The sequence below is a fragment of the Mytilus californianus genome, unplaced genomic scaffold, assembly GCF_021869535.1.
Source record: "Mytilus californianus isolate M0D057914Y unplaced genomic scaffold, xbMytCali1.0.p SCAF_8, whole genome shotgun sequence".
NCBI lineage: Eukaryota > Metazoa > Mollusca > Bivalvia > Mytilida > Mytilidae > Mytilus > Mytilus californianus.
Genome location: NW_026262734.1, coordinates 101379791 through 101386438, shown reverse-complemented (window position 1 = coordinate 101386438; position 6648 = coordinate 101379791). Strand labels below are relative to the sequence as shown.

The 6648-nt window shown below is 32.9% G+C and overlaps 1 long non-coding RNA gene across 1 annotated transcript; it reads right to left on the bottom strand.

Moving 5' to 3' along the window:
* Window positions 1-1535: 1535 nt before the first annotated feature.
* On the bottom strand, window positions 1536-5626 carry LOC127710762 (uncharacterized). Its single transcript, XR_007986315.1, has 4 exons — window positions 5404-5626; window positions 4326-4421; window positions 3203-3316; window positions 1536-1745 (listed from the first exon to the last, which is right to left on the bottom strand). It is a non-coding gene; the product is annotated as an uncharacterized LOC127710762 (long non-coding RNA).
* Between the last annotated feature and the right edge of the window lie 1022 nt (window positions 5627-6648).

Sequence of the window (6648 nt, the reverse complement as noted above, 5' to 3'; positions counted from 1 at the left end):
AATGGGATTGCAATTAACTTTATCGTTGAGTACTTCTTCTGTTAGTTTAGATGAAAATTTAAGGAGAGTTTGGCCTAGTTCTTCTAAAAATACATGAGACCAATTTTTATGACTTCTTTTGAACGCAAAACTACGGCATTAAAATCCTTTGTCTCCGCAAAGGACCATTTTCCGGCGAGAAAAAACAGATTAATCAAATGCTTCTGTCTGAGCATTGCTATGGCTTCTATGTTATGTATGTCAAATGTTTCACCTCTAACAATCTGTGTGAGTCCGAAGTGTTCATCCGAATAATTCACTGATTTGGTTTGGGCATGCTCATGTGGCCATGACACATCGTAAGTTACCCGATCCTTAGCGGCCTTTGCTTCACCCGAAAATGCGTTACGTTTTTGTTTGTCTTTGAACAATGCATATAGTCAATCATTACCTTTAATTTGGGCTTGACTCTTATCCTCGTCATTGTCACTTGAAGAAGTAGAATCTGAATCTGAAGATTGATCTATAAAGGTGCTGATTGAGCTCTTTAGCCTGTTTGTTGACCTTATCTGTATCCCGTAACTGATTCAAGGTTACCAGTTTTAATGTTTTAATTTTAATTTTACCATTGTCCTTCGCTTTGATTCTTGAAGTCTTTTTATCAACACCGGATGTTTTCTTGTCTACAAAGAGCCCGTGTTGTTCGGCCAACAACTTCCGTTCCAATATTTTAATCTGAATTGTTTATTCTTCAATTGGTTTGTCCAGTTATGTCACAATGTTCGTAGATGTAGGATTTTTGTACGAACGGTAGCACTTGCTTCATATTTTGGTGTAGAAGACTGAAGTTGAACCATGTGTTCAGAGGTAATATCTTCAAGGTCGGAAACTGATGCATTTCATAAGAAGATAGAATAAAATCCTTTAGATAAGCTGGAGGTTTCCTAGTTCTCTAATTTTACATTGGATAAAAAAAATATCAAATACATAATAAAATGTGGCTGGAAAATGATCTCCGGATGAAGTAACAATGGGGGCAAGGGGGCAGGGAGGCAAATCTTGTACATGGCGTTATCAATTAGGTACAATGAAAGTTGCATCCCATTGTACGCAGTTGACGAGCAGGCTTTTTAACAATCATATAAGTAACATACTTATTATGCATAGCAACAACAAAATATATTATCTAGTTTGGGAGCTGAAAGATACTAAAATTATAATTTGGCACGCCAGACGTGCGTTCCGTTTATATAAGACTTCAAAAGACTTTTGTTTTAACAAAGTTTTCATTCAGTTTTTTCGTTTTGCATATAGGCCTAGACCATAACGTTAGTTTGTTTGTTTCACAATGTGCTACCCGGGAATTTTATAGCTAAATATACCTTATGGGTTTTTCTCTTTCTTGACTACGGTCCAATGACCTGTAGTTGTATTCCTCGAGGGTCCTTTAATCTTAAGGCAGATATTTATCCGATTGGCCATACCCCTCCCCCGATCCACCTTTGCCTATTAAGACGGCACATGGCGTAAAACTAAAACAAATAATAACAAACCCGCACAGTTTAGATAAATTTTATCCACGATTAACGAACTATAAACAAAGTATTTTAAGATTAGCTTGTTTGTCTTATGGTACACAATCGTCTACCGTGGACAACCATAGTGTACAAGGCAATTATAATTATTTATAGCCCTGCAGTAAGCACATAGCATATCCACTGTAAAGGCCAAAGCTCTTGCGGGAAAGGTGGTAGGATCAACTGTTGCTAAAACAGAATAAAAACAATGCTTTATACAGTGTTCTTTGCTTTATTTGTACTTTTCAGTACACATGCTCTTTTTGAGCTGTGTTGGTATCTTTTTGTGAAAATACAGTTGACTAAATTCTTTTTTCTTTTATTTTTTATTATTCATTATAGTTTAAAAGGAATTTTCTGTATATTAGTTTGTGAATAAAAAGCTGTGATGTGCAATTCAGGACGTTCACTGATCTATATTTGATAATATCAATGCCCTTTGTTTTTTTGGTGAATATTTTTCTCATTGGCAAATTTACTATACCATCTTATTTTCATTTTTAAAAATACGTCATGCACCACCTATACGTGACAGATGAGAAATCTAAATTTTGGTCGAATAATTCATCTTAACTGCACTAAGATATATAAACAATTGTGGAAGGGGTGCTCTTAGGTACTCCAGAAGGACAAGCAGATCCTGCTCCACAAGTGGCACGCATAATTTACTATGTTTTTTTCAAATCCCTCATAATGCGAATTTCAAATGTTTTGAAAAGTTTTATTACAAAAGTTATTTTAACATAACATTTAAACAGCATAACAGAGAACATAGGCCTTTGGTTTTCAGGGTTTCAGTCAGAGTAAAATAAAATGCAATTTATTTCGTTCAGATAAATGTTGCTGAAGAAATCGAATTGAGAAATTCAATATGTCTAAAGATGTAATTATCATATATTAGCATGATGTTAAAAGGTCAGGAATTATCATAGTTTGAGACTTTAATTGTGTATTTTTAAAACTGTAGGAGGATAACTAAACAACTATCTAACAACATATCTAGACTCAACAAACGAATCAGAGACTATATGATTTCGGTTTTCAGTGTTTCAGTCAAAGTACAAAAAAAATCAATTCCTATAGCTTAGATAAGTGTTGTTGAAGAGAAATATAATGTATCTAAAGCTGCATTCATAGATTAGCATGATATAAAACGGTCAGGAATAATTTGAGGCTTGGATTTTATTTTCTAAAATTGGAGCAACCAGTGAATCTAAACTAAAACAAACAAGCAACATTTTTTTTTCTCATTTCCTAGGATAATAACCTTATTGACTAAAGGTACGTGACTACTATTGTAGGTGAATGTTTTATATCATTGTGATTCTCATTAGTTATAATTGTAAAAAATTATACACTTCCGGGACTGACAAGATTTATAATAAAATTGTCTTATATTATTTGTTGATAAATTATGACATTATCAGATAACTTAGTCTCCAATTCCCTCAGACAAAATTGGCCTTAGATATATTTACTTTTTTTTACATTTGTTTAAAGTCATATAGCTCGTTACGTGTTTTGTACTCATAATCCTTGGCTTTTAATTTTTGAGATTGAGCGTTTCAAACCTCCATCCCAAACCAAACCGTAAAATGAAGATATATGCCATTTATATCATATCAACAGAAATGTATTATACATACTAGGTCCTGCACAGAAAACTTCCTTACACGTCTGTTGTTTCTTCAGGATTGTAAACTTTCTAGTACACGAACTGCATATTTGAGGACTTTTCAAGTTTTTTCTGGCTTTGTCTTCTGTGAAAATAAGAAACAGACTATGCATTTATAGAAATATTTGCTATCTAGTTGCTATAATTGATACAGGTTATACCAAACCAAACTTCTATAATTTTTTGAATTATAAAAAAACTAAGGTTTCAACTCCCTAAGGCAAAGTGGACCTTAGATGGATTTGGTAATTTTTTTAGGTCCTTTTTGGTCATATAGCTCTTCAACTGTTTCGGTTCTTATACATTCTTGGCTTTTAAATATTTGGCTTTAAGCGTTCCTGATGAAGGTAAATCCAGAAAAGCGCTTCGGATGCATGAAATTTATAACTTGTTATTTTCATTTTTTACAGCACTGGTTCGATACCTCTGCTAGTAGTCCCTGAGGGTATCATCAGCTCATTAGTAAGTGCTTCGGTACTGACATGATTCATAACAAACCTTTCTAAAATTGTCCGTTTATGAAATTTTAAATTATAAAGAAACTAAGGTTTCAATTCCCTCAGGCAAAGTTGACCTTAGATTGATTTGGTAATTTTTTAGGTCCTTTTTGGTCATACAACTCTTCAACTGCTTCGGTTCTTATACATCCTTGGCTTTCTAATATTCGGCTTTGAGCGTTCCTGATGATGGTAAATCCAGAAAAGCGCTTCAAACGCATGTAATTTATAACGTGTTGTTTTCATTTTTTTTCTAATGATTTATACTCGATTGCATCTCAGTTTTTACAGAGCAAGTTATCGAAATCAACGTCATTATGAATAGAGTCCATAAAATTGCGAATCTATTTTACGACTCATAACGTTAACATGCCCCAAACTTTTACAAACATAATTTTTCAAATAGGAAATCTTATTGGAGACCATTCAGTGACTTCTTACCACGCCTTTATAAACTGGCGTCCTATCAAAAGCCCTGACCAGTTTAAGTAGAATGGTTTCACAAGCGACTGAACTCATAATCTTTTAAAATTATTGTTTCAATCCAAAATTTTATATATGCATGTTACTCTTAAAAGATTATCATTAAAACCTTACTACTGCAAAACAAATTGTTACACAGCTGCCTGTTGTCTCCTTTAAAATACCGGCTACAAGTTCGACACTTCTCAATATCTGTGTTGACTGAAATTCCTAAAAATATTTACATCATTGAATTATGAATAATTAAATGAATAGAAAAAAATGATCCAAAACACCAACAATAAACCATAAAAAAATTAACAAAATATTAAACAAAACAAATACAAATACAACAGAGAAAGAAAAGAAAAAAAAACTACAACCCCCCCCAATTGTTACGGAATGATATACGAACAGACAGAGGTAAAACAATATACTCCCTTCTTTTGAACGGGTGAATCACAAGACCAAAACCGTGGAACGGATTCATAAAATCGTCCTTTGGTTTCAGCAAAAAACAATAAAACAAAACTAAAAAATTGCAGAAAGGAATCTCTCTTATTTGTCTGAAATATCATAATTTTAGATTTTAAAGCTACACTCGTATTTAAAGTAGACATATTATTCTAACTCGTCATTAAACTTATATCTTTGTTTAATAGTTCCAGTACACCGAATTGGAAAGTACCAATTTCAGTGTTAATAATATTATCATAAATCGGCATGACCTTTTACTTTTTTCCAACCATGTTTTGAATAAGTTAGTATCAAAGAGCCTCGACAGAATTATTTTGGACGTCCTGAAACAGCTATGTATTCCAAAACCACGTACACTCATTGAAGGTGAAGTCTACTTTTGAAACGCATATATTTCTGTACAGAATTCATTCAGCATTATCATCTTCCTCTCTGAAACCGCGTCTGGCATTTTAGCAAACTTCGCGGACATGATATATGATAGAAGGTCTTCTGCAAAAGATCCTCGTTTAAATTTGATCGGATGAAAAACGTGTCCAACAGATTCAATTTTGGAATCTCATTGGTCAATTTCAAAAATCTTCTATCAAACTACAATGCGTGAGTTTCGAATCATTGGGGATTGATAAAAACAAGGACATTCAATTTCAATTTACCAGAGGTTCTTTTTTCTTGTTAGCAACTTCGGGTGAATTTGTCAGGTTAGCGATTCAGGTTCATAATATAGTTGTCTTACCTTTAGGTTTAACGACAATCTTTGGTCGTCCTTTTGTCTTCTGTGCTATGCAAGTTGAAACTATAACCAAGACACATAGGACAACAAATTTATGCATCTTTCCTCCGCAACGATTTTGTTGGTATAATGAGTAAATTTGTTTACAGTTTTATTAAAAGATGTTTTATGTCAGTTTAAGACGGATAAAACTGGCTATGATAGATGGTTAATTACGAGAACAATATCATGTTTTGTCATTAAATGTAAAGTAAATTCTTTCGTAAATGTCAAATGTGAAAAAAGAAAGCATACATACATATATAGTATATACGAACAAATACAAAACAAAAATTAAAAATTGACTAATTACATCAAAATAGAATAAAATTTTAACGAGACGTCAGGTTATTGTCACGGAGACAAGAATCAACCCTTTAACACTAGAAAAGTAAAAAACTGAAAGGTCAAAATAATAAAATGCGTAAATAAGCATGTTTGAAATGTCACTCGTATAAATATCATGCACGTTGTGATACAACACGTTGTTTTATGTTAAAAAAACGTAAATTTGGTGCGAACACAATTTATTATAATTTTGGTTTCATAAATCGTCATTCCTTAAGCGTATACGTATTTTTACTGCTTTTTTGTTGTTGGCTTTTTTCTGTTTGATGATAAGGTACATGTTACACTAGTCCAGTAGTCAGCATTTCTCCGATGACCTTATTTATCTTTGATATGGTAATATAAATAAATTAATTGTTTACAAAACTTTGTATTTGAATTTTGAATATTACCATGATTACGGATATTTTACCACAGGAATAGATTACCTCAGCTGTATTTGGTAAAACCTTTCGTGATTTCTGGTCCTCAAGACTCTTCAACTCTGTACTCTATTTGGCCTATTAACTTATGTTTATTCGAGCACCACTAATACGAGTCTCTTGTAGACGAAACACGAGACTGGCGTACAAAATTAGAAGCTTGGTATCTTTGGTGGTTTTTCACAGAACAAATTGGAATTTGATCAAAATCCTTTAATCTAGTAGAAATAGGCATTCTGAAGTAGAAATGAAGATATCCAGATATAATTTAATTTTGGATGTAAGACGTCTTCTGATTGGCTGACAGTGTTTTGTCTATCAGCTCATAGACATAATTTTGTCATGTGACCTTGACGTCACCAACGTTTTTTTTTCAAAATTTACTCCTTAAAAACGGAATTTACGTTTTAGCTACGCGGGTTATTTAGTGTGCACCACA